The 26,816-nt window shown below is 45.7% G+C and overlaps 1 protein-coding gene across 5 annotated transcripts in view; it reads right to left on the reverse strand.

Moving 5' to 3' along the window:
• Positions 1-26,816, reverse strand: part of C20H1orf226 (chromosome 20 C1orf226 homolog) — a 344,401-nt gene that overhangs the window by 192,152 nt on the left and 125,433 nt on the right. For 2 of the 5 annotated variants that reach the window (XM_061120249.1, XM_061120247.1), the window contains exon 1: positions 24,689-24,815. The exons of the other annotated variants lie outside the window; for them this stretch is intronic. The gene's annotated coding sequence lies outside the window, so the exon portion shown is untranslated. Of the gene's footprint in view, positions 1-24,688; positions 24,816-26,816 lie in introns of those variants that run through there. 5 annotated transcript variants of the gene reach the window in all.

Consider the following 26,816-nt stretch of genomic DNA (forward strand, 5'->3'; position numbering starts at 1 on the left):
ACCCCCCAAACAAAATGAAAAGGCAATCTATGGACTGGAGAAAATATTTCCAAACCATACATCTGATAAGGGATTAATATTCAAAATATATAAGGAACTTCTACAATTAAATAGCAAAAGAAATAGCCCAACAAAAAATGGGCAAAGGGCCTAACTAACATCTTCCCCAAAGATGACATACAAATAGCCAACAGGCACATAAAAAGGTGTTCAACATCACTAATCACAGGAAAATAGAAATCAAAACCACAATGAGCTATCATCTCACACCTGTTCAGATGGCTATTATCAAAAACAAACAAAAGATAAGTGTTGGCAAGGATATGGAGAAAAGAGAACCCTTGTACACTGTTGGTGTGAATGGAAATTGCGCAGCCACTATGTGAAACAAAATGGAGTTTCCTCAAGAAAACTACTATATGATTTAGCAATCCCTCTTTTGGGTATATATCCAAAGGAAATGAAATCCATACCTCAAAGAGGTTTCTGTCTTCCCAAGTTCACTGCATTATTACCCATAATAGACAATACATGGTTACAACCTAAGAGTGTCTTGATGAATAAATAGATGAAGAAACAATACTGTGTGTGTGTACACACAAACACACAATGAAATATCATTCAGCTTCATAAAAAAAGATTGTTCTTTGCAACAAGATGAATGAACCTGGAGGTCACTATGCTGAGTAAAATAAACCACACACAGAAAGAAAAAAACCACATAATCTCACTTATATGTAGAATCTTTAAGAAGTCTAATACATTGAAGCAGAGAGTAGAATGATTACCAGGGACAGGGAGGTAGGGGAAATGGAGACACGTTGGACAAACGGTAAACGTTGCAGTAATGTGGGATTACTAAATCTAGAGAGCCAAGTATAGAATGATGCATATGTGCTCAGTCAAGTCTGACTCTTTCCAACCCCATGGACTATAGCCCACGAGGTTCCTCTGTCTATGGGATTTCCCAGGCAAGAATACTCCAAGAACACTGGAGTGGGTTGCCATCTCCTGCAGGGGATCTTCCCGACCCAGGGATCGAACTCTCATCTCCCGTGGCTCCTGCATTGTCAGGCAGATTCTCCACCACTGAGCCACCTGGGAAGCCCTATAAAATGATGAGTATAAGTTAAATAATACTGTATGATTATGTGAAATACTAAAACTTTGCTAGGGGACTAGATTTAAGGTATTCTCATTACACCAAAAAAAAAAAAAGTGTGATGTTAACTAGCTCAACTCTAGTAATCATTTCACTGTGTGTGTGTGTGTGTGTGTGTGTGTGTGTGTGTGTATCAAATCATGTTGTACACCTTTTCAGTCTTTTAAAAAGAAGCGAGAACACAGAGTGAAAGCTTCAGGGAGCAGCCAGGACAGAAGGGACCTCTAAGCAGGAAGGAGGAGATGGTATGGATCACTCTCCACAGCCTTCCCCCAAGTTCCTCCTCACGCCATCCAATCTGCCTTCCCAGGCCTTCACCCCTAACTGTTCCTGCTCTAGGTAAGGGCACGGTGAGGATGTGGAGGTAGGCAGCATAGAAATTAGACTGTTCCATGAGTTCAGGGCAAGCCCACTTTTCTCACCATTTCCTCCCAGCATCCAGCATAGGGCTAAATATTCACTATATGTTACCCGAATGAAGGGAGACGTTATCAGCATGCCAGTTTTAACGGAGAGGCCTTAAGTTCAAGCAGTGGATCTACAGAAGACCTGCTCCCATTACTGGCCATTAAGTCCCTCATTCTTTAAATGTCACAGAACACCTTCCCAATCTGTAGAGGAGCCCACACGATGAACTATCTCACTCTTCCTCCACCCCTTCAAGTGTGAAATGAGGAACACTCCCCTAAAGAGCAAGGCTAGGGAAGGCTACTCAACAAAATGAGCAAAGCATTCCCTTCCATAATCTCCCAGGGAGTCCACCAGCTCTAACCACCACCAGGGGTTACAAACAAGCTTATGTTCCTGGTTCTGTCACTAATCAGTCTGAAGACCACATATCGACCATCAGAACCTTTGCAGTCTTTGTTCTGTTTTCTGTAAAATGATCTTTTGACCAAGGAGGGCAATAAGTCCTGAATTTAAATATGAACCACTCCTAGTAACGCACATCTGAATCAGGACCAGGCATTTTAACCAAGCCAGTCCTCTGGTGGCCTCGTACCTAGAGACCTAGACGTTTGTCAGTGTCCTTCAACCAGGAAACAGTGAGCTATCTGTGGACAACGGGATTACATGGAGAGATAAAAGTAGCGCCCTCAAGGTCTCAAACAGTTAAGGGAAAAAGAAGTTCCAACAGGAAGAACAACTTGTCACCTGACTGGGCTGTTCACACAGTAGAAAGCAAGTTATTCTTTGTCTCCTGAAGCTGAAGAAGCTGAAGCTTATCATCAATAAGCAGATGCTAGACTTAACTGTCCCGCCAAATTCATATGTTCAAGCCCTTAACCCCGCCCCTCAAAAGTGGCTGCATCTGGACCTGGATCTTTTAGGAGGTAACTATGGTTAAATGGGCTCCGCTGGTGGCTCAGACAGGAAACCCGGGTTCAGTGCCTGGGTTGGGAAGATCCTCTAGAGAAGGGAATGGCTAGTCAGTCCAGCATTCTTGCCTGGAGAATTTCATGGACAGGGGAGCCTGGTGGGCTACAGTCCACGGGGTCACAAAGAGCTGGACACGACTGAGTGACTAGCACTTTTTTTTTTTTAATTGTTAAATGAGGTCCCAAGGGTGCAGTCCTAGTCAGACAGGACGGATGGCCTTAAAGAAGAAGATCTGTCTCTCCCCACGTCCGTGCAGCAAGGAGAAGGCCATGTGAGGACGCGAGGAGAGCACAACTGCCAGCAACTGAAGGAGTCCTCCTCACCGGACACCAAGCCTGCTTACACATGGCCTTGGGTTTTCCAGCCTTCAGAACTGAGAGGAAACAACTGCTTGCTGTTTACACCACCCAGTATATGGTATTTTATGGTACTGTTATGGCTGCCTGAGACAAGACAGTAAGAGACTCAAGTAGACTGCTGGCTCTCCCCAACCTCATACGACGTTCACCCTCATTTCCCAACAAGAAGGCCCTGTGTGGATTCATCACCTCCAGGGAGAACCATGGGTGGGCTGACAGGAGAGGTGAAGACAGCAAGAGCAGAGTGAGAGGCAGGGTAAGGCCAAGGGCGAGGCAGGTCCACCAACTTCTTTCAAGTGGTGGGACACCCCGAGATTCCCAGGCTTGAGGGCAGCCTCTGGCATCACTGCCAGTTTAGGACCCCACTAGCCCAGCAGCCCCTGACAGACAGGTCGCACCCTGTGCCACCCTGGCTGTCTGCATCAGCAGAGATGAAGAAACAAAGGCAGTCAGTGGAAAGAGGAAGCTGTGTCAGGGAACCAGCTGGGTACCTCAGCTTCGCCCTTCCATCCAGATAGCACAGACCTCCCACCCCACCGGCAGGGAGGCTTGGGTATGAATGTCCAGGGAGGGTCCCCCCCCAAGGAGCCGCTGCCATGGCCTCAGCAGACGACAACCTTGAGGTAATTACAAGTGGCATAAATATAGCCAGGCAATTACAGAGTGGGACAGGCCCTCCGTGGAGCCCTACAAAAACGCGCTCACGGAAAGCAAGGACTTCACGGAAAGACACTGGCCTCAGAAAGCGCAGCAATGTGACAGACATGGGCCTGAAAGAACTAATTTCCAGAGAAAGTGGATTTATTTTGGTTCTCAGTCACAGACAGCTCCCATGACAGCTGATTCAGAGTCATGAGGAGATAGACAGACAGGGGCAGGGGAAACAGCACGGCTTCTGCCTGCTGCTCAGTAAGGCGGCACGGCCCACGGTGAGACAAGCAAGCAGGGCCGTGGCTTCAGCGTGGGGGCCGGTCACCGGCCCAGGAAGGTCAGGCTGGGGCCCCACAACTGGTGGGCCACAAACATTTACGTGACACATGTCTGAGTGTCGACACTTCAGGGCACACCCCACTCAACAATTGTTCCTGAAGAAATACAATTAAAAGTCCTGTTCTCTCCACCTCAGAGCCCTCACTTTAACACCCAGCGCCACCAATGAATTAGTTTTCTGGCAGCAGCTCTGCCTCTCTCTTCCCCCTTTCCTTTTTAAGGATCCCAAGGTATACGTGGAGAAAGAAATGGCAATCCACTCCAGTATTCTTCGCTAGAGAATTCCATGGACAAAAGAGCCTGGCAGGCTACAGCCTGTAGGGTCGCAGAGAGTCAGACTCGACTAAGCGACTAACACACACACACAGGTATACTTAATTTTTAAAAAAAAAACAGAATTTTTAAAAATTTACAGGGTCAGAAAGGAACTCAAGTCACCTAGACTGATCACTCATTTGAAACTCAACTTCAAGCTGATCGCCTCAGCTGGAATGCCCCCAGTGATGAAACTTCTTCCCTCTAAAGCTTATTTCATTTTCCAACAACTCTGATAGCTAGAAAATTCTTCTACTGAGCCAGGATCTGCCTGCCTATCATCTAGTTCTGCTCTTAGGGTATCCAAGAACAACTGCAGGCCCCCAGCATCATGGTAGCCTTTTCAAAAGCTGAAGACAGCTAGCAAGAGACTAGTGTCCACAGTGTTGGGAGATCCTGGCCCAAATTCCTAATCACGTTCTCTTCTGTAAGAATAAAAGAAGTCATCTTCAAGCTAAAATTTTTAAATCATAAATGTTCTGAGGTACAAGGGATGGTAAAGATCATTTAATTCATTTCTCTCCCTTCATCCCTTCCCAGGTGAAACCCAGGCCCAGAGAGGAGCTACTTTAACACCTTGCCCAAGTGTTCATAACCGCTTAGTGGTATTCCGCAGCTTAGACTGGAGCCCCCATTTCCAGAGCCCTTTGTAATGAATCCTCCTAGAACACCACTTCTCATTTTCCCCAACAAAACTGTACTCTGTCCTCACTAATACCTTCACACAAACACACACACACACACACACACACACACACACACACACACACACACACACAATTCAGTCCATCACTGTTCCCAACTTAAAGACTTAGACCTCTGGCCCTTATTTACCCTGGTACAACCATACATATAAAACTGAGTCCCTGGGGCACTTGGGCCCCATATCAGTATCCATCCCTGGAAGGGCATAGCAAATACTTCTAGAAACCATTCTGTGCAAAAACTACAAACAGAGGAGTTTTAAAGCCATAAATGAGATTCCAGAGGAGGGGAAAAACTTTCCCATAGGTCTGTTACTTTAATCAATGTTTCCAAAGGAAATCTGAACAACGGATGTGGGATTCACTCATTTACTTGCAGTACTCGCATTCAGAGAGGAGGAGACACCAGACCTGAGAGTTAGCAAGAAAGGCAAAATGGAAACCAGGAAACTGTGAGCATTTCTTTAACGCACACTAATTGACGATGATGAAGATGGCCTTGAATTTTCCTTTTTTCCCCTGCCTCACCTGAAGGTGGTACAATGATGAAAATGAGCTAAGCAGATCTAGTAAACAAACATCTATTAATTTGACGTATACTCTATGGCCAGAATACAGGCATTATGGAGAAAATGAAAAATTCTCCCCCCAGTATTTATAATCTGAGAAGTGGCAGTCCAGTGGTCGGGGCTCAGTGCTGTCACTGCCATGGCCCAGGTTCAACTCCTGGTCAGGGCACCAAGAGCCCGCAAGCCATGTGATGAGGCCAAAATAAAAAAACAACACAAAAAACCAAACAAATAAAAACACCAAAGCCAATCAAAATAGTTACCTGGGAAAAGAAACATTAAAAAAGAAAGAAAGAAAGAGACTGTGTCAAGAACACAGTAAATCAGTGGCTCTCAACCAGAGTGATTTTTGCCCTACCTTCAGGGTACATTTGGCAATATCTAAAGACATTTTGGGTTGCCACAACTGAAGGGTGCTATTGGCATATAGGGGACAAAGGCCCGGGAAGCTCCTAAACATCCTATAGCACGCAGAATGGCCCCACAACAATGAGTCATCTGGTCCAAAATGACAGCAGTGATGAGGCTGAGAAACCCAGAAGTACATGCTCAATAAATGTTGGTTAAATTGAATTAGAATTCATCCAATTCAACATTTTTTGAGCATATGCATGTGTCAGGCACTGCTATAACCATTCAAGAATCAAGGATGAGTAAGACATGTATCTTCTCTCAAGGCTACATAAAGCAATTATAAAAATACAAGGAGGGATGCAATCCAAAGTTAAATTGGGTGTATAAATGCTTCCGGATTCTCAAAAGATGTGACGCCTGTAAGCCAGCATTAATCAGGAAGAAGATGGGTCCCCGGCTTGGTCTTGGAAGAAAGATGAGATTTGGATAGGCGAGCTGGGGGTATCCTGGCAGGTGAGCAGGCTGTGTTAAGGGACCGCAGTGGCATCACTGGCCTCACAATGAGAAAGGCACAGCTGATGGAAGCTAAAGAGCACCTCTGAGTCCCGCGAATCACTGCCAGCTGCAGGGGCCAAGGCTGGGCAGAACCTATGCATCTTCATCTCCTTCCTCTGTCCATTAAGGCTTTGGACAGGGTGTGGCATTAGTGAATGAAGTCATTAGAAAATGACAGTAAAAACAAGAACGACCGTTTAATGAGCATTCGCTCCATGTCAGATAGTTTGCTTAACACTTTATCTGCAGTAACTCATTCAGTCCTTACCACAGCCCTGTAACGTACACAGTATTACCACTCTTAATATGAGGAATCTCAGTGATGGAACGGACAGATAAATGAACAAATGAGTCAACCACGAAAGAGCTTAAACAGCTCTGCTCCTTTCTCATCCTAACTAGGGATCTTCCCAATTCCTACCACTGCCCAGCTTTCCAGCTTGCTCCTCCTTTCAGAAGATTTACATGCAAGGTAGCTGACCAGAATCAAGCTTGAAAAGCACAGGTGTCTGGTTGGTAGATGGTCATGTATTACAGTCCCTAAGGCCATATGGCGGGTTTCCCAGGTAGTTCCATGGTAAAACAATCTACCTGCCAATGCAGGAGTCGCAGGAGATGCGGGTTCTATCCCTGGGTGGGGAAGATCCCCTGGAGGAGGCAATGGCAAATGTACTCCAGTATTCTTGCTGGGATAATCCCATGAATAGAGGAGCCTGGGGGGCTATAGTCCATGGGGTCACAAAGAGTCGGACACGACTGAGTACGCATGCCAGGCCATGTGGCACTGGCATTATGTCTAGGACTTCCCAGAATTTCTGCTGGCCAGAGGCAGCATCACACAAGGGAAGGGGGCAAGGCGGCTGTTGGAGGACATACTCAGGGAAAACATTCAGGATCCCGGGTCCACATTAACAGAAGGCAGCAGCACACAGCAGCTTCTTTTCACTAGCACATTTAGCACACCCTCTAATTATGTGATAAAAGTCCCACTGGCGACTGCTTTTTCCAGAGCAGCACATTACCACCATCCAAATATTTCTCAGTCTCTAAATAATAGGGTAGTCTTACTCGGCACGTATCTGCAGCAGCTGCAACAGCACAAATAGGTGCTAAATAATCCGTCCTATTTATGCAGTCCTCCTACCATTTATAGGATATTCCAGGGGCTTTATTTCATTGGGTCTAAACAATCATAGGACCAGTCATCTTATTTCCATTTTACAGTGGCAGAACCAAGGATCAGAGACATGAAGTAAGTTGCCCATGGTCCCACGGCAGGTTCTTCTGACCACAGCTGCCCTTTCTAGCAGCCCTGATATGTACCGACCGCTTGATGGCCTTTGGCTTTGGGGCAATTTTCACTCTCTATTCCTTTCCTATTTAATGTGCAAACGAATAAAGCCTACATGCATGTTAATTTTTAAAAAATCACTGTGATTCAAAACCTGATACAGAAATAATCCCCTTCTCTTATTAGAACAGGCTCAGTTGATTTAAAGAGTTGGCACACTTTTTCTGTATAAGGCCAGATAACAAATATCTTAGGCTTTGTAGGACAGACTGTCTAATCACAATGACCCAAGGCAAAAGCAGTCACAGGTAATCTAAAGATGAATGGGTGTGTTTATGTTTCAGTAAACTTTATCAAAACACTGGGGTGAGGGCTGATTTGCTGAAATTAAATCATAGGGTCTTCCCATCTGTTGTGGATTTAGTTCAGTGTGTTGAAGCCCTAACCTCCAATGTGACTATATCTGGAGACAGGGCCCCCAGGAGGTAAGTCTGGTTAAACAAGGTCATAAGAGCGGCGCCCAGTCCAACAGGGCTCCAGTCCTTATAAAAAGAGGAAGAGACATCAACGGTGTATGGGGACAGGGAAAAGGCTGTGTAAGGCCAGAGTAAGGAGGAGGCTGTCAAAAACCAGGAAAAGAGGCCTCACCAGCAACCAACCCTGACAGCACCTTGATCTGGGACTTCCAGGCTCAAGAAGTGTGAGACAATAAATTTCTGTTGTTTAAGCCACCAAATCCGTGGGATTCTGTTATGGCAAATTGGTCTGCAGCCCAAAAAGCCTAATATACTAACTATCCACTTACAAATCTGATCAACCCACACAAGTCAAATCTCCTACAAATTTAGGAATCAGAAAAATATGACAATTTTTTTTCATGGAAATAGGTGAAAAATGCCTTAGTCCATTTTCCTTTCCAAAGCTCCCTGAATTAAAGATCCCTTTATCCTACTCCAACCATTTGGCTCAATACTGCTTCTTTTCCTCACTCCTCTGAGTTTTCCAGTTACTTATATAATATCCCCTAGAAGGCTTCATGTCACTCTTTTGCCTTTTAAAATAGAAACAGACAATCCCAGGTTACTCACAAAGTGGATTCACTTCAGCAGTATGAACGATTGCTTTGCTAGGGTAGAGGGACCAAACGGATGCACAACTTTGATTCCTGACACATACATTTCTGGCTAATACTTTAGGAGAGCAAATACAAGTCTGTAAGTCAGAAATGGTCATCTTAAATTGTGGGAGAAGTGAACCTTTAAAATAGTTTGCAGGAAACATCTGACGAAGAGCAAGAAGAAGCCACAATAGGCCCCCAAGGGGTTTCCCAAGTGGCACAGTGGTAAATAACCTCTGGCCAGTGCAGGAGATGCAGGAGAAGACATGGGTTTGATCCCTGGGTTGGGAAGATCCCCAGGAGTAGGAAACGGCAACCTGCTCCAGCATTCTTGCTTGGAAAATTCCATGGACAGAGGAGACTGGTGGGCTATAGTCAATGGGGTTGCAAAGAGCTGGAGATGACCAAGCAACTAAGCACATGTAACAGGGCCCCAAAGGATCACTTGCTTTCAGAGCAAGGCTGTCTACAGAGTTCAGAATTTTGCAGGGTAGGTCACACAGCAGAGGGAGCAATTACAACCAAGCTGACCTACAGCCAGACAGCTACAATTCCCAGATCTCTAATTCTGTGCCAATCACCCTTTCTGCAGACCTCCAAAGTCTTCCTTAATAAAAAGATCCAACAGTGATGACATCAGAAAACTCCTTGAAAAGGATGTTATAGCATTCTGGATGAAAAACAGAAATGGAAGCGTGAATGTGGCAACATTAGAGTGGTTTTCAGAAAGAGAGGCAAGGAAAACTCTAACTTTGAATCCCATTTTCAAGAACTATCTTGCTTGTTAACAAGCTGTGCTTTCTCTGGTCCCCATTCACTTAATAGTCACTCTCCCTCCAGAGAGGAAACAGCGGGAGGCAGGAGAGGAGGGGAGCCACGCTCCCTCCTAACGCTTTGTCTTGCAACCAAGCAGCACAAGTCAGCTCCACTCCCCGTAAGATAAACAGTCACACCACTGAAAACAAATTCAACAGTCTTTCTTAAAATTTAAAAAAAAAATCCTAAAATAAAACTCAAACAGATCCCAGAACTTTGAGAAGAAATGAAGTAATGTGTATTCAAGCATAAGCAAGACTAGTACATAATAATCAATAAATGTTTGCTCAATACATGTATAAACAATCACCAGAACCAGTTTCCTGTCCAGGGCTCACAAGCCTTCTTTTCACATTCTAATCCATCAAGATGAGAGGCATCAGTTCTGTTTCCAAAACCAACAGATTAGCACTCCAATTTCTGGTGCTATATTTGTGCTAAATGAGGTATCAAAACACTCCTTATGCCTGTGTTCTTCATCCTCATGAATGTTTGGCTATACAGAAGGCCCAGACATCTTATTCACTTCAGCAAAAATCTAGGATAAATTTCAGTAGCTTCTTCTCAAAGTGTCCCAGTCCCACCCATAAACAAATCACCATCCGTTCACATCCCACGCAGCCACAGGTGTGCACAGAGACTCTCCAGATAACTGCAGCATCACCAACCCAGTGACTCAGATTCATAATGGTTTCTAAGAATTAGGAAAAGTATAAGCTTGACATCTACTGCCCTCCAGCCCACTTCCTTCTGAAAACCACTGACAGCTGGGGGCTGCTACACTGATCAGAAGCTGGGACTCCACACCCTGGGGCAAAAGCACTAACCCAGAGAACATGCCCAAAGCAGACACGCAACACCCTCCTCCCAGCTCCTACTGTGAGCTGTGCTGAGAGACCACAGTAGTCCAACACCCACGGGCCATTTGCTGGACTGGGGTTCCATGTCTAGTCCCCACCTGCCCAGACAGGGGGCACACGCATAAACATTTTTAACTCTTTCCATCAGTGACTACTGAATGGCTATTCAGTCTCCCAGTCAAAAGATGCACAAAAATTGGAGGAAGTGACATGTACGCTGAAATCTGAAAGATGTCTCCAAGTTTTGGAGTTGGGAGTTAAGAAGACATCAACTCCACCTGGGAAGGTCTGAAGGCAGGAAAGGACATGATATAGCTGAACGAAGTCCAACTGTAACACAGAGACGGCAGCGGAAAAAAATAAAGCGGCAGAATCAGCCAGAGCCACACACCCCCGAGGTGCCCTCCTCAGTTACATGAAGGAGTTACAGCACCCCAAGAGTAGGGCTGAAGCAGAGGGGGTGGCATGATGGACTGGCACCTTTAGAAAGCTCATGCTATGGAGGATGCAGAGGAGAGCTGCACCGTGGAGCTGCTGCAGTAACACAAGCCAAGCTCAAGTGGGGCCGTGGTGGCAAGGGAAGAGAGGAAGAACCTGCATTTATTCCACACTTTTTGCGGTCCAGATTTTCACATGCTAAGTAAGTCTCAGAATTCCTGAATACCTATCAACCTCCTTTTTGGGCCCCTCTACCAAAAATTCCTCTGTGGTCCTACTGAATGGGATATGATAACTTCTTTCAGAAGGAAGGTGGAACTTGCTTTTATGCCCTAGGTACTCAACCTTAACACATCATCTTACATTTATGCAGTACTAATATGTGCATTTTCATTTCATTTCATCCGCCAAGCCCTCTGAGAGAGGCAGAACTGGTATATTAGCCCTCTTTAAATGAGGAAATGATCAGAAAGCAGATGCAAACCAGCTTCTAAAGACTGGTGAGTGACTTTGGGGATGGACTCTGCAAATCAGCTGGAAGAAGAGAGACTGTACCCTTTGATCACATTTCCTGAGTGGCTCCATGTCTGGCTTCCCACACTACATTCTCTAACATCTTTTCATAATGCAGCTTATCTTTTTAAAACTGCTGGAAACAAAGGCTTTGGAGGATGTGCCCCAGGAGGAGAAACCACTCCCGGATCCCAACTGTGCTTTGGTCACTGCTGTTAGGGCGCACTGCACCAGGGCTGGAACCTGGGTGAGAACTCACACCATTCAACTCCTACACAAGGGTCAGTCCACTCATTACCTGGACGAATGAACAGACATGTGGACAAGCAAAGAGATGGGGAGATGGACCTTAAGGCTCTATAATCTCCCTTCTTTGTCTAATAAAAAAAAAAAAAAAAACTTCAAAGGAACAATTTTCATGTCAGCAAAAACAGATCAAATGGGACCAAAGAAAAAAGCAGATTCCCCTGAGAGCCTCCCCGGATTGAGGTTTCCTGTGCCAGTCATGGAAACACTATCCCTCATTCAAGGTTCAATTACAGCCACACACACACACACACACACGCACACACACACGTCACCACAAACAGCTGCCCTGAGTAGCCAGCAGACTCTAACTGACGGGGGAGGAAGGCGGACCAAATCGTGGAGACATCAGTTGAGCCCCTGTATCCAGGCATGTACATGCGTGTGCGCATGTGTGCTCAGGTGCTCAGTCATATCTGACTCTTTGCGACCCCATCGACTATAGCCGGCAAGGCTTCTCTGTCCAAGGGACTTCCCAGGCAAGATTACTATGGAGTAGGACTACAAATGGAGTAGGCCATTTCCTGCTCCAAGGGAGCTTCTCAACCCAGGGACTGAACCCACGTCTCGGGCACTCGCAGGCAGATTCTTTGCCAATGAGCCACCCGGGAAGCCCGTGTACCCAGGCACACCTCAAGCTAAACTCCAGCCCGACATCTTTTCTTCCAGGGTGTGTGTGCTCACTGCTCAGTCATGTCCTACTCTTCACGGCCCCACAGAGTGTAGCCCGCCAGGCTCCTCTGTCCATGGGATTCTCCGGCAAGAATGCTGGAGATGAGCGTTTATTCATGGTAGTTAAAGTTAGGTTTTCTGATCATTTGGATCAAAGGTGTATTAACTGATACAAAGTATAAACTGGTATTGTAGTATAACATTTCTGTAAAACCATATAGCAATATGTGTCAACAGTATAAATTGTTCATACACTTTGACCTAACAAATTCATTTCTAAAAGCATAACCCAAGCAAATAATCTAAAATATGTGCAAAGGTCTATGCATAATGATATTTAGTGCAAAAGCACACACTACAAAATAAACTTAATGGTCCATGGCCCATGGTGGAGAAAACTTTAGATCAAATTACCTTATATCTTTAGGATAGAATATTATAAAATCATTGAAATGCCACATTTACCACAAATTATTAAATGTGAGGCTAAATGTTTTACCTGAAATCATACTTAATAATTAAGAGTCAATGAATTCCCTGCTGGTCCAGGGATTATGATCTGCACTTTCACTGCTGAGGGCCCAGGTTCAATCCCTGGTTGGGGAACTAAGATCCCACAACTCTCAAGCCATGACAAAAAAAATAAAAAAGTTAAGATTCAAAATTGTTTATGCACTGTGATTTCAGCTTTGCAAAGAAAAATAAAATATACAAAAATGCTAGAACATAACGTACCAAATGCTAATAGCGGCCACTTCTCAATAGGGACATTATAGATGATACTTCATTAATTTTTTTTACTCTTCCCTCTTAAATGCTCCAGTATTAACATATCACTTTTATGGTCAAGGAAAAAAATAGTAAAACTATCACTTTAAATGAAATTCATTCTTCCTCATAGTAAACAGAATTACTCTCCTTAAACTCCTTAAAGTCTCCACTCAAAAGAGTTCTGTGATTCCAACATAAGGACTTCTGGGACCACACATGGCTCCCTGGGACAGCCTTTCAAGTGTTTCAGACCCAATCAAAGCCTGATTATTGCCCTTTTCAGGTTAAAATCACTGCTTTCCCAGCCATCCTCACAGACCAGAGTGGGCTCTTCCACTCTCCTGCAAATATGTTCCAATGTGTCCATATCCCTTAGAAAATGTGCTTTTCTGAACTCATCGCAATGCTCCAGGTGTGGTCTAATAACTGGTGCTGAGGGTGTGGGGGTCTCACTTTCCTTATTCTGGATACAGCATCTCTATTAATGCAGCCTAAGTTCTTATTATCGTCTAGCTCAGGATAGGCGTGAACAGAGCATCTCAGGCTCCTAAGACAAAGATGGAATTCACCGCAGCAATATACACATCCTCTCTCTTTGGACAACTCCTGATTCTCCAGAAGTCATCCTCCCACATTCCTCAGAGAATTCCTCAGGGGTGATATCGCTCTGAACTTCATTCAGAACAAAGTCCAGCTCAGCTGCTCGGTCGTGTCTGACTCTTTGCAACTCCATGGACTGCAGCACACCAGGCTTCCCTGTCCCTCACCAACTCCCAGAGCTTGCTCAAACTCATGTCCATCGAGGCGAACGAAGTCCAGAGCTTGCTAAACCCCAGGGAAGAGTGCCAGGGAAGAGGCAACAGAAGGCCTGAGTGTCACAGCTTTCTGGAGATAATCCTCTGCCCCCAGTGCCAGGCACCAGCAAGTGAGTGAGTGAAAGTCACTCGGTCGTGTCCGACTCTTTGTGACCCCGTGGACTATACAGTCCATGGAATTCTCCCGGCCAGAATACTAGAGTGGGCAGCCTTTCCCTTCTCCAGGGATCGAATCCAGGTCTCCTGCATTGCAGGCAGATTCTTTACTGTCTGAGCCACAAGGGAAGCCCTGCCAGGCACCAGGGCCTCACAGAATACATGGGGACTTGGTCCAGATCTCTATTCAACCTGTTTCTGTGGGCGCAGGGAGGGTAGCCTCAAGCCCAAGAGTCACAGAGAGCTCCTTTCCAAATCTCAGAACATGCAGAGCCTTTTGGAAGTTGAAGTGGGATGCTTCAGTATTATTTCTGTGTCATCCAACATGTCCCAAGTGAAGTTCAGGGAAAGGTTTGAAAAGCCTTATCCACAGCAACTATCTACTTGTAAATACCTGTGTACACATACATGCACACACACACAGCCTTTTACCCTGTTTTGAGCAGCAGTGTTCCCCTTCCCTGAAGCATTTTCTGAATAAGGCAGCACTAGGAAAGGGATGTCAAACAGCAAGTAATTTTTTTCCCCCAAACCACAGATAGAAACTGAAGCTAAGGAAGTGAGATGGGCTTCCCAAGATCTCATATGGTCAACTGTTCCCGATGCCAACAGCTTCTGCCTCCAGGCCCTCGGCTTCTACCACCAGCCACAGCCTCCTCCTATAAAGCCAGCAAGCTGCATCAACGGCCCCTGGATTCCTGGACCAATGAGATGGTTTGTATCCTGCTTAATTTGCATTTGCATACAGAACTCACAGTTCTTCATTTCAAGCGGGTAAATCAATTAGGCCAATCTGTTACAACTGTCCTCAAACCCAGAATTATATGTATTAGACACAAAATATTTGAACTTTAAAATACAATCCATTCAATTGTATTCCAGCACAGGAATACTTGGAGAGTGGAGGGAGGTAAAGGTTGGTGTTTTATCAGCACTCACTCAAGGGGCAGGAGAATGTGCAAGGATTTATACACACACACAAGACAAGCAAGCCATGCTCTGCTCGCCAGGGATTGTCTTGAGAATTTCCAGGAGTTCTAGTCTCTCAAATGTGCTAAGTCACAGAACTAGAACTAAATCTCCCAAGCATGCTAAGTCACTTCGGTCATGTCCGACTCTTTGCAACCCCATGAACCATAGCCTGCCAGGCTCCTCTGTCCGTGGGATTTTCCAGGCAAGAATACTGGAGTGGGTGGTCATTTCCTTCTCCAGGGATTCCCAACCCAGGGATCGAACCCCCATCTCTTACATCTCCTGCATGTCAGGTTGGTTCTTTATCACCAGCACCCCCTGGGAGCTCTGTGTGGTCTCAAACACTTCTCCGGAAAAGCAAGCGTGGAAACCACTGAACACTCCTGTGCACACGTGCGCCCTTCCCAGACGGGCTGGGAAATGGTAGAGGCACCGTGACATGGGCTGCGGCCAGCTCTGCCAGTTAGCTCCTGCTTATCCTCAGCAACATCAGGATCACACCACCTACTGACCCTGACAAAGGTTTAAAGGGCTAGATAAAACAAGCTCAGTGTGAGGAGGCAACCAGCACAGCAGAAAGGCTATCAATGGGGCTGTTCCCTCTGCCACCCTTTACGGGGTATCTTTGCAAGATTCCATTAGGAGGGTAAAACTTCCATCTGGTCTCCTCCTGCCTCAGGTTCAAACACATAATTCTAGAAGCAGATCCTAGCAGATTTGATGGTCAAATGTAACCTAAAGCTGCATCTGTGGGAAGAGACAGTGAGAGTGTAATAAGTCATCACCCCTGTAAGGCAGGGGACTGGAACTTATCCGGGGACGAGGAAGCAGGACAACCAGGAGAAGTGCTGAGGAATATCTCAGCATTTTTAATCAATCATTCCATATTACCTGCAGGGTATCACGCAGAAGAATAAAACCTGACCCTGCTCTCCAGCTGCTGACTATTTAGCTGAGAAAACAAGGCCCCGACCCCTGAGACTGTGGGTAAGACAATTCTTTCTCTTTGGCCTCAGAAGACACATCTAAAAGGGCACACGGGGTGAGAGTGTTGATCGAGACAGTCTCCTCCAGCCTCTCCACGCTATACTCTCAAGGCAGGCACCGAGTGCCCAGCTTGCCATGTCATCTCCACCGCCAACAACAAGCAAGGCATAGGGAAGGCCCTCAATAGAGATTAGGCCAATAAAATCAGCTTAAGGAGGAGGGAATTAAACTTGAATCTGAGGACTCACAGATTTAGAGAGTGAACTTACCGTTGTGGGGAGGGAGAGGGATAGTTTTAAGGAGTTTGGGATGGACACGTACACACTGCAGTATTTAAAATGGATAACCAGCAAAGACCTACTGGATAGCACAGGGAACCCTGCTCAATGTTATGTGCAGCCTGGATGGGACAGGAGTTTGGGGGAGAATGGGTATGTATGGCTGAGTCCCTTCACTGTCCACCTGAAACTATCATAACATTGTTAACTGGCTATACTCCAATACAAAATTAAAAGTTGTAAAAAAAAAATTTTGAGTCTGAGGCAACAGGATCATTTGGAGATTTGCTTGCTGCGTGCTTATATCAACAAACATCAGGCTGATGTCCCTTGTCTCCAAAGCCTCAGGGAGAAACAGGAGTGGTTCCCAGGTCCTCCTGAGGTCCACCTTCTCAGCCAGAACAGCAAGAACCACCCAGAACACTGCAGCATCTTCAGGGTTCCTGCGGGGTTGACTTTTGCTTCAAGTTTCTTAAAAACAGATCTGAATACAATTCTCATGCCACACAGCAGGGACATTTCAGCAACTGTCAGGAGCTGGCTCCTGCTCTCTGTTAACTCCCAGGGCAAAATCACAAGAGGCTAGACTGACAGGATATTACAAAGATCAGAAATTTTAAGCCTCAGCACCTGCGATTCATATGCAGATGACTCTGAAGACTAGAAAATGAGGAGGGCCATTGGGAAGATTATAGGCCTGACAACTCAGTCTGTAATTACAATGTCTTTCTCTTCCCAGCTCCCTCCCTAAGCGCCTAAAAGAACATCAGGACAGCCCACTCTCTCCAACATCCCTTTGCTCATCCTTCCCTCACCATCTTCTTATAATGCCTTCTGGGCCAACCCCAGGGCAGGCAGTACCCAAAGCCCTCAGTCAATGGGGGCCGTGATGCCTCCCCACCCACCCCGCCCTGTGGCCAGCAGGAGCAGATGCAGGCAGAGCCATCCTGCCTCAGGGCACATTCCAGGTAAGGCTGGTGAGTAACCTGCCCTCCTCACACTGTGCTCCGTGAGGTGAGGCTCTCTCCATCAGAGCCCCAAAGAGTCACCGCTGAATACAGGCTAAGCGAGGACCGTGTGACCCACCCAGGCAGGAGACACCCAGGAAGGTTAAGTGCTCTCAGTCCTGCAGTCCTGCGATGTACCCTGAGGTCAGGAGCTCCTGCCTCCTCACTCAGAAAAAGTGACACTCTGGACAGCTGGCACCTGGTGGCGGGAGTGTCCCAGGGAGGGAAATACCACTGGAGAAGACTCCTGAGAGTCCCTCGGACAGCAAGGAGATCAAACCAGTCAATCCTACAGGAAATCAACCCTGAATATTCATTGGAAGGACTGATGCTGAAGCTCCAGTGTTCTGGCCACCTGATGCAAAGAGCCAGTTCATTGGAAAAGACCCTGATGCTGGGAAAGATTGAGGGCAGGAGGAGAAGGGGACGACAGAGGATGAGATGGTTGGATGGCATCACCGACTCAATGGACATGAGTTTGAGCACAATGCAGGAGACAGTGAAGGACAGCAAAGTCTGGCATGCTGCAGTCCATGGGGTGGCAAAGAGCCAGACATGACTTGGTGACTGAACAACAACAAGTCTTTAGGCCTAGGCCTCAGCAAACCCTAAACAAGACTTCTCCTCTCTTCTGAGCTTGAAGGAGGGCTGTGGAAGAGGAACTCTAAACTGCCTGATTTCTCATGTCTGTGTTCCTGGGCTCTTTCTCTGCAGGCTTCCAATGGAAAAGCACTGCGTGTTTTACCTAGTTCTTAGAGATTCACTTTAAGGACAGACCAGCCTCAATCCACTTGTTCATTTCACAGAGACTCAGGCCCGAAAACTCCCAAGGGAGATCCAGCTACAGTTGAAAACCCAGCAGCCTCTGTTGTGCACCTCTCACTGTTATCCGCCTGCCCTCCACCAGGCATGAGAAGCTTCAAGGGAAACCGACACCATCATGCAATTAAACGTGGCAAAGCAAAACCAGCAGGATTTTTTCGCTTTGTTTCTGCCTGTATTTAGTCAAAACACCACTGTCCAGGTTTGTCTGTGTGTGGTCTTCGCGCTGGCCTGAAAACTCTCATTGAAGAGAAGGGACTGAGGATTTCTTGATTGTTTACCATACAGAACCAAAGACAATGCCATTAGCAGTTAATTATTACTCAAGGCATGGACTCTGCCCTCAAAAACGTGTGTTTTATGGACTTGCCAGTAAACGTCCACACAGTACATGGCCTTACTTACTCACAATGGAATGAGAAAAAAAGAGAGAGAGAACTACCAATAAACTCTTTTAAACTGCTCTTCACAATTTCTCATCTGGTTACAGATGGAAAATGAAAAACTCCTGCCTGAACCACCAGTGGGCTGGGTGTGAAAAAGAAAGAGGAACAAAAACGCTGGGGCCTCCAGCCCCACTCCGCCCTGAATTCATTCCCTCAGTAAATGTTTACTGACCGTCTGCTAGATGCCACGCAGTCTGCTCCCTCCAACTGGCCCCTCCGTCAGTCTGTAAAATTTATAATTATTTAAATATTTATCCACTTAGAGTAGAATACTGCTTGGCATTTTTTTTCAAAATGCATTTATTTCTGTAAGAGGCAGTCCTCCACAGTCTGTGGTGATGAGACCTGCAGCACCTCCTTCCTGTCCTTTTCCCAAGGGCTGGCTCCCTCCGGGGACCTAGTGCCCGCCACCCCTCACTCTCCCCGGCCCTCACACAGCTTCACTGTGGCCCCCGCCCAGGCTGCACATTCCTGAAGGGCACGTCTTCCATTTGTATGCATCCACTCCCAAACTTCCAAACCAGGCTTCCCTGGTGGCTCAGAGGGTAAAGAATCTGCCTGCAATGCAGGAGACCTGGGTTCGATCCCTGGGTTGGGAAGATCCCCTGGAGAAGGGAACGGCAATCCACTCCAGCATTTTTACATGGAAAACCCCATGGACAGAGGAGACTGGCAGGCTACAGTCCACCGGGTCACAACAACTGAGAGACTAGCACTTTGAACACACCCCCAAACACTGACGAAGCACCTTCTACGTGCCACACACCTCTTCTCCCGAAATCCCCACACACAGGGTTCTCCGCTGGACCTCTGGCCTCAAAAAAGGTTGAACAAAACAATCAATCATAATTTCATACTGGAACCACTTGGTAATGAAGCTCATGAGGAGATGAACACAGCCTGAGTAAATAAAACCCAGTGGATAAACAGCGAGCACATCCGTGTTACCATTCACATTTCCATTTTCACCACCAAACATACGACCTTGCTCCTCAGAGACAGTACACAGGCTTTCGTTTTACCACACTTTCCTTCACACCTTTAAAGAAGTGTGAATTCGTCAAATACTGTAAGAATAAAATAGTCAAGAGGAAAGACAGGGAAGACCCAGCACCCGAGGAAGACAGCAGGATCATAAACCTAAGAGAAGACTCAGGTCCTTTCGGCTCTTTATTTCTATGATGCCCTGAACAAGAACACTGCCAAATGAGAGCTAGGCTTTCTTTCATTACAACTGGCGGAAATGTCACCTTACAACTCTGAGAGGACATGCCCAAGTCTCAGTCAGGAAAAGAACTCACTGGAAAATACGAGAACAGGAATTGGGAAGACAGAATGCAGAAAATCCAAATCTTAACACAACATTTAGGTGCTGGTAAGGGTCAGGAAGCAGCAGTTAGAACTGCACATGAAACAACAGACTGGTTCCAAATTGGAAAAGGAGTATGTCAAGGCTGCATATTGTCACCCTGTTTATTTCACTTATATGCAGAGTACATCATGAAAAATGCTGGGCTGGATGAAGTACAAACTGAAATCAAGATTTCCAGGGAAATATCAATAACCTCAGATATACAGATGATACCACCTTATATCAGAAAGCAAAGAGGAAATGAAGAGCCTCTTGATGAAAGTGAAAGAGGAGAGTGAAAAAGTTGGCTTAAAGCTCAACATTCAGAAAACTAAGAGCATGGCATCTGGTCACATCACTTCATGGGAAATAGATGGGGAAACAGTATAAACAGTGACAGACTTTATTTTGGGGGGCTCCAAAATCACTGTAGATGGTGACTGCAGCCATGAAATTAAAAGATGCTTGCTCCTTGGAAGAAAAGTTATGACCAAACTAGACAGCGTATTAAAAAGCAGAGACATTACTTAGTCAACAAAGGTCCATCTAGTCAAGGCTATGGTTTTTCCAGTGGTCATGGATGGATGTGAGAGTTGGACTATAAAGAAAGCTGAGCACCAAAGAATTGATGCTTTTGAACTGTGGTATTGGAGAAGACTCTTGAGAGTTCCTTGTACCGCAAGAAGATCCAACCAGTCCATCCCAAAGGAAATCAGTCCTGAATATTCATTGGAAGGACTGATGTTGAAGCTGAAACCAATACTTTGGCCACCTGATGTGAAGAACTGACTCATTTAAAAAGATCCTGATACTGGGAAAGATTGAAGGCGGAAGGAGAAGGGGACGACAGAGGATGAGATGGTTGGATGGCATCACCGACGTGATGGACAAGAGTTTGAATAGGCTCCGAGAATTGGTGATGGACAGGGAGGCCTGGCGTGCTGCAGTCCATGGGTTTGCAAAGAGTTGGACACAACTCAGCGACTGAACTGAATGGTCCTTCAACCTCCATATTCACACAACCAACTCTAAAGACTGTCTTACATCAATGAAGATATTCTTATCCCATTTACCCCTTTAATCCAATAGTATGATTCACTTAGGTATTCTGACAATGGCTTGCTTACTTTCTCAGTTCAGTTCAGTTCAGTCGCTCAGCCATGTCCGACTCTTTGCGACCCCATGAACCACAGCACGCCAGGCCTCCCTGTCCATCACCAACTCCCAGAGTCCACCCAAACCCATGTCCATCGAGTTGATGATAATGACATCCAACCATCTCATCCTCTGTCGTCCCCTTCTCCTCCTGCCCTCAATCTTTCCCAGCATCAGGGTCTTTTCAAATGAGTCAGCTCTTTGCATCAGGTAGCAAAATACTGGAGTTTCAGCTTCAACATCAGTCCTTCCAATGAACACCCAGGACTGATCTCCTTTAGGATGGACTGGTTGGATCTCCTTGCAGTCCAAGAGATTCTCAACAGTCTTCTCCAACACCACAGTTCAAAAACATCAATTTTTTGGCGCTCAGCTTTCTTTATAGTCCAACTCTCACATCCATCCATGACCACTGGAAAAACCATAGCCTTGACTAGATGGACCTTTGTTGACTAAGTAATGTCTCTGCTTTTTAATACGCTGTCTAGGTTGGTCATAACTTTCCTTCCAAGGAGCAAGCATCTTTTAATTTCATGGCTGCAATCACCATCTGCTGTGATTTTGGAGGCCAGAAAAATAAAGTCAGCTACTGTTTCCACTGTTTCCCCATCTATTTGCCATGAAGTGATGGGACCAGATGCCATGATCTTAGTTTTCTGAATGTTGATCTTTAAGCCAACTTTTTTACTCTCCTCTTTCACTTTCATCAAGAGGCTCTTTAGTTCTTCTTCGCTTTCTGCCATAAGGGTGGTGTCATCTGCACCCTTTTTATTTAGAACCAACTACGTACCTTGCTTACTTTTTATTTAGAACCAATTACATCCCTGGCCCTGGTACGTACCTACACTACACTACACTACACAGACACATCATGAAACATATTGTTGCTCTCAAGTAGCTGACGATCTAGTGGTAAAGATGAAGCTATCACACAAAAATTCAATCCAAGAATAAGAGCTTACCAGTGTTAAATGAAATAGTATTGCATGAATGAGATGAATATGGGCTGGAGTGGGTGGGAATGGATCATGGAAGAGAAGGAACATAGGAAGGAAAAAAGGATGCAGAATGGCAAGAGAGAAGATGAACAGCATTTCTAAACAAGAGGGCAGGTATGGATAAAGGAACTGCCAACTACTGTGGGCACTGCGGAAGCAAGAAAGGAGTTCAGATAAGCACCTGGCCTGCGTGAAGGAGAGGATGTGCACTGGAGACTGGAGGAGTGTGGAGGGGAATGTATTTCTTTTAAAATCAGCAGGAGAGCTCATTCATGCCTTGTGCCAGGTACTGTGCTGGTGCTGGAGATGCTGGGAAGCAATGTGAACAGGACAGCAGTTTCAAGGACCCAGACATATGGCCTCACACAGAAACAGCAAGTCCACTGGCAATTAAGGGGCAGACTGATAATGCGCACGAGGTACTCACGGGCCAGTGAAGATGGGGCACCAACTTCATGCCGTTAAGAAAAATAATAACATCGGTATTAGTATTACCAATACTGTTATTCTTAATGGCAGCTTCCATTTACTGAACACCTACTGCATGCCAAGCACTACACTAAGTACTCATTTAATACTCGGAGAACCCATTAGTCACTACTCCTGCCTCTTTTCAACCAGAGAGGAAGCCAGTCTCACAGAGATCACAGAACTGTTAATGGTGTTCAGAGAACAGCATCTCTCGTACTCCCTCTAGTACGAGACACAAGCGATTCCAAAGCAGACAAGCTGCGTAGCTCAATCGGGTAACACACACCCAAGTGACCCACTGGCAGAACAATCCAAGATAATGCTAGAAATCAAATCCAGTTTCTGTAAGCTCACTTTTTCAGGACTGAATGCCTCAACTTGAATTCAAATACCTCTCCCAGGAGTTAAAAAAAAAAAAAAAAGTGAAACTCCCTCAAAGTATTAATATCTCCCTCCTGCCTCTGCACTGTGTCTCTCCAGCCTCAATCCCCGCAAGGACAGCCCAAGGCTGCTGGCGAGACACTGTCTCAGACCTAGGAGCCCAGACCAAAGGTGAAGCGAACACTGGCAATCCTGCCAACCCACGGTACAGCTGTTCTGTGCTCCTTCTGATCCTCCATGAGATCATTTAATTAAAAAAAAAAAGGACCGTTTTCATTTCCAAGATTCCCTTTGGAACAGAGTACAAACCTTGAAAGGTTACAGGGAACTTTTCCACAGACACACAACTTACAACAGGGAAGGAGAAACCACAGTGCCCTTTGAGAAAGGTCTCAAAACAGAAAAGGGCACAGCCTGCACTGAAGGCTTTTCAATATGTGGGGGGCTCTTCTCAGTCAGAGAGAAGCTCCCAAACCAACCCAGGCCCCATGACCCAACGAGATGGACCAGCCAGGCTCTCTGCCAAGCTGGGCAGAACAGTCTTGCAAAATGGTCCTGCGCAAGGGAATATACCACCTGATGCTTTGGTTCTTTTACTGGAGAGGGAGAAGGGAAGGGGAAGTACAGGAGTCTAGGAAGGCGGTGATGAGCAGTTGGGAAATCATGTTTAATAAGCATATGGACAGGGAAAAGGGAGTCAGAGATGGGAAGCAGGGCAGATCCTTCTGGGATATTTATTTAAGGCTACGCATGGGAAACTGTGGGCAAAGTGTGTGCATCTGACACTTGTTGAAGGGACAGGCCCGCATCTCTGTAGAGCCTGTGAGACGGGGTAAGTTGGCAGGTTTGCCTGGGATCTTCCGGCAAATACTTGCCAATAGCTCAGAGGGAAATGTAATTTCTTAATTAAAAAGAAAGAAAGAAAGAAACATCCATCTAGAAATGGAAAATAAAGTACCAGAATCTATATTGTCAGGAGTAGGGATCATGAGAAAAGAAGGGTCCCAGGCTTTGGGCAATCGATCAGGAAGAAACAGAAAATATCTGGCTTGATTTCCAAAAAGTGTCCCTTTTCCCTGGCCCCTCTGAAATCAGAAGGGATTCTTTAGGCAATTGTCAGGGAGGCAAACAGACAATCCGACTAAATTATTCAGATGGCAGCCAGAAGATCTGAGTCTTTGGGCTGCTATTCGGCAAAACAGACACAGTTAGTAAATGGGGAAGAGAAAAGAAGACTACAGTTACCATGGGCACAAATTCTTGACTGCCCTCCTCCTCTGCTCTGGCCTGATTGCTTGTCTAGTTCCCTTTCTAGCCCTCAGGCCATTCCTACTTCTTCTCTTCTAGAAACTTTTCTGAAAGTCCACATTCCTATCAGCTACGAGTAGCTTGCGCTCTTTCCTTTAAGCCAGGGCTGTGAGACATACTCCAGTACAAAGTGGCCCAGAATCTTATCTCCCATCACCCCACCTAACCTCTACTTCAGGACAGGAGAGCCTTTAAGTGTCTCCCTTAAGATAGTTCAAACAGACAACCTATTGCTAAGTGGGATTTAATACAGGGGCTCTCAAGCGGCCTATCTTATAGAACAATCCAGGCTCCCAAGTTCAGCAGCTTTCCAACCATATCAGCTCCACCTCTCAGGCATTTAGGTATTTCCTTACAGTCTGGGCTTACCTTGTGGCTCAGCTGGCAAAGAATCTGCCTGCAATGCAGGAGACATGGGATGGATCCCTGGGTCAGGAAGATTCCTTAGAGAAAGGAAAGGCTACCCACTCCAGTATTCTAGCCTGGAAAATTCCACAGACTGTATAGTCCATGGGGTTGCAAAGTGTTGGACATGCCTGAGCAACTTTCACTTTTCATTTTACAGTCTGACAGTCACTCTCCACCCCCACGCCGCACCAGTAACAGTTAAGAAAAACCTTTAATGGTTAGAACTTTCCTACAACATCCTGAGTGTCCTCCAAAGGTGGTGAGCTCTCTCATCACAGGAATTTCCCAGCAGAGCATACGGGCACACCCGTTAATCATCAGGGGTCAGAGTGGGACATTAAGAGGGTCTGGCTGCAATCAGGGGAATGGACCAGACCCCCTCAAGTCTCATCAAATCTGTATAAAGGAGGCAGGGGGGACATGCTCTGTCCTGCAAGAAGGTGGTAAGAAGCACATCCGGTCTCCTGCTGAGCATATAACTGAAAAATCAAAAACATACCAGATCCACCGGGAAATATGCAAAATCAACTAAGAAAAACAAAAAGTGCCCAGGTTGGTAAACCTGACTAGAACCAGATTAAATTACTTAAAAATCTATCTCTATATTTACATATGCCAAAATCAAAAGGGGGACGAGGCATTAGTGGAAGTACAGAGAAACAGATTTATAAGTATACATACATTGTGCATAGCGGCACGGACCAGAGATGGGCAACCCTGGCCCAAAGACACACTGCCAAAGCTGCAAGGCAGGAGACATCCTTTATGTCAGGGTGAAGGCTGTCATCAAGTCTCTTAGCCTGGTTCCCTAACACAAGCGTCACTTGTATTCCTTGCTGTGAATTTTTCATCTCCAATGGCCTTCTGCTACTTTTTCTACTTCAACTTCAACCTGCCACACAAGGTCTTATGCTATGCTCAAAAGACCTTCATTCCAACCAGCTAATCACCAAAACAAAACCACACATTCTCCTTGCAGAACCTCTCCTGATACTTTGCCCAATTCAACCATATCTCCAGTACTCTACTTTCTCACTAGAGTCTGAGACATATCCTGAAATATCCATGGAAAAGAGAATTCAAGTTGATGGTGCAGATCAACAGCTCCTAAACTTAAACATACATCAGAATCACCAAAGTTCAGTTCAGTTCAATCACTCACTGGTGTCTGTCTCTTTGTGATCCCATAGACTGCAGCACACCAGGCTTCCCTGTCCATCACCAACTCCCGGAGCCTACTCAAACTCATGTCCATCGAGACAGTGATGCCATCCAACCATCTCAGCCTCTGTCATCCCCTTCTCCTCCTACCTTCAATCTTTCCCAGCATCAGGGTCTTTTCAAATGAGTCAGTTCCTTGCATCACGTGGCCAAAGTACTAGAGTTTCCGCTTCAGTAGCAGTCCTTCCAATTAACATCCAGGACTCATTTCCTTTAGAAGTGACTGGTTGGATCCCCTTGCTGTCCAAGGGGACTCTCAAGAGTCTTCTCCAATACCACAGTTCAAAAGAATCAATTCTTCAGTGCTTAGCTTTAGTCGAACTCTCACATCCCTACATGATTACTGGAAAAACCATAGCTTTGACTAGAAAGACTTTTGTTGGCAAAGTAATGTCTCTGCTTTTTAATAAGCTGTCTAGGTTGGTCATAACTTTTCTTCCAAAGAGCAAGTGTCTTTTAATTTCATGGCTGCAGTCACCATCTGCAGTGATTTCGGAGCCCAAAAAAATAAAGTCTGTCACTGTTTAAATCAAAATCCCTAATCAAATCCCTAATGATTATACAGAGGAAGTGAGAAATAGATTATAAGGGACTAGATCTGACAGAGTGCCTGATGAACTACAGACGGAGGTTTGTGACACTGTACAGGAGACAGGGATCAAGACCATCCCCAAGAAAAAGAAATGCAAAAAAGCAAAATGGCTGTCTGAGGAGGGCTTACAAATAGCTGTGAAAAGAAGTGAAACCAAAAGCAAAGGAGAAAAGGAAAGATATACCCATTTGAATGCAGAGTTTCAAAGAATAGCAAGGAGGAGATAAGAAAGCCCTCCTCAGTGATCAGTGCAAAGAAATAGAAGAAAACAAAAGA

This window comes from Dama dama, chromosome 20 (assembly GCF_033118175.1).
Source record: "Dama dama isolate Ldn47 chromosome 20, ASM3311817v1, whole genome shotgun sequence".
Lineage (NCBI taxonomy): Eukaryota > Metazoa > Chordata > Mammalia > Artiodactyla > Cervidae > Dama > Dama dama.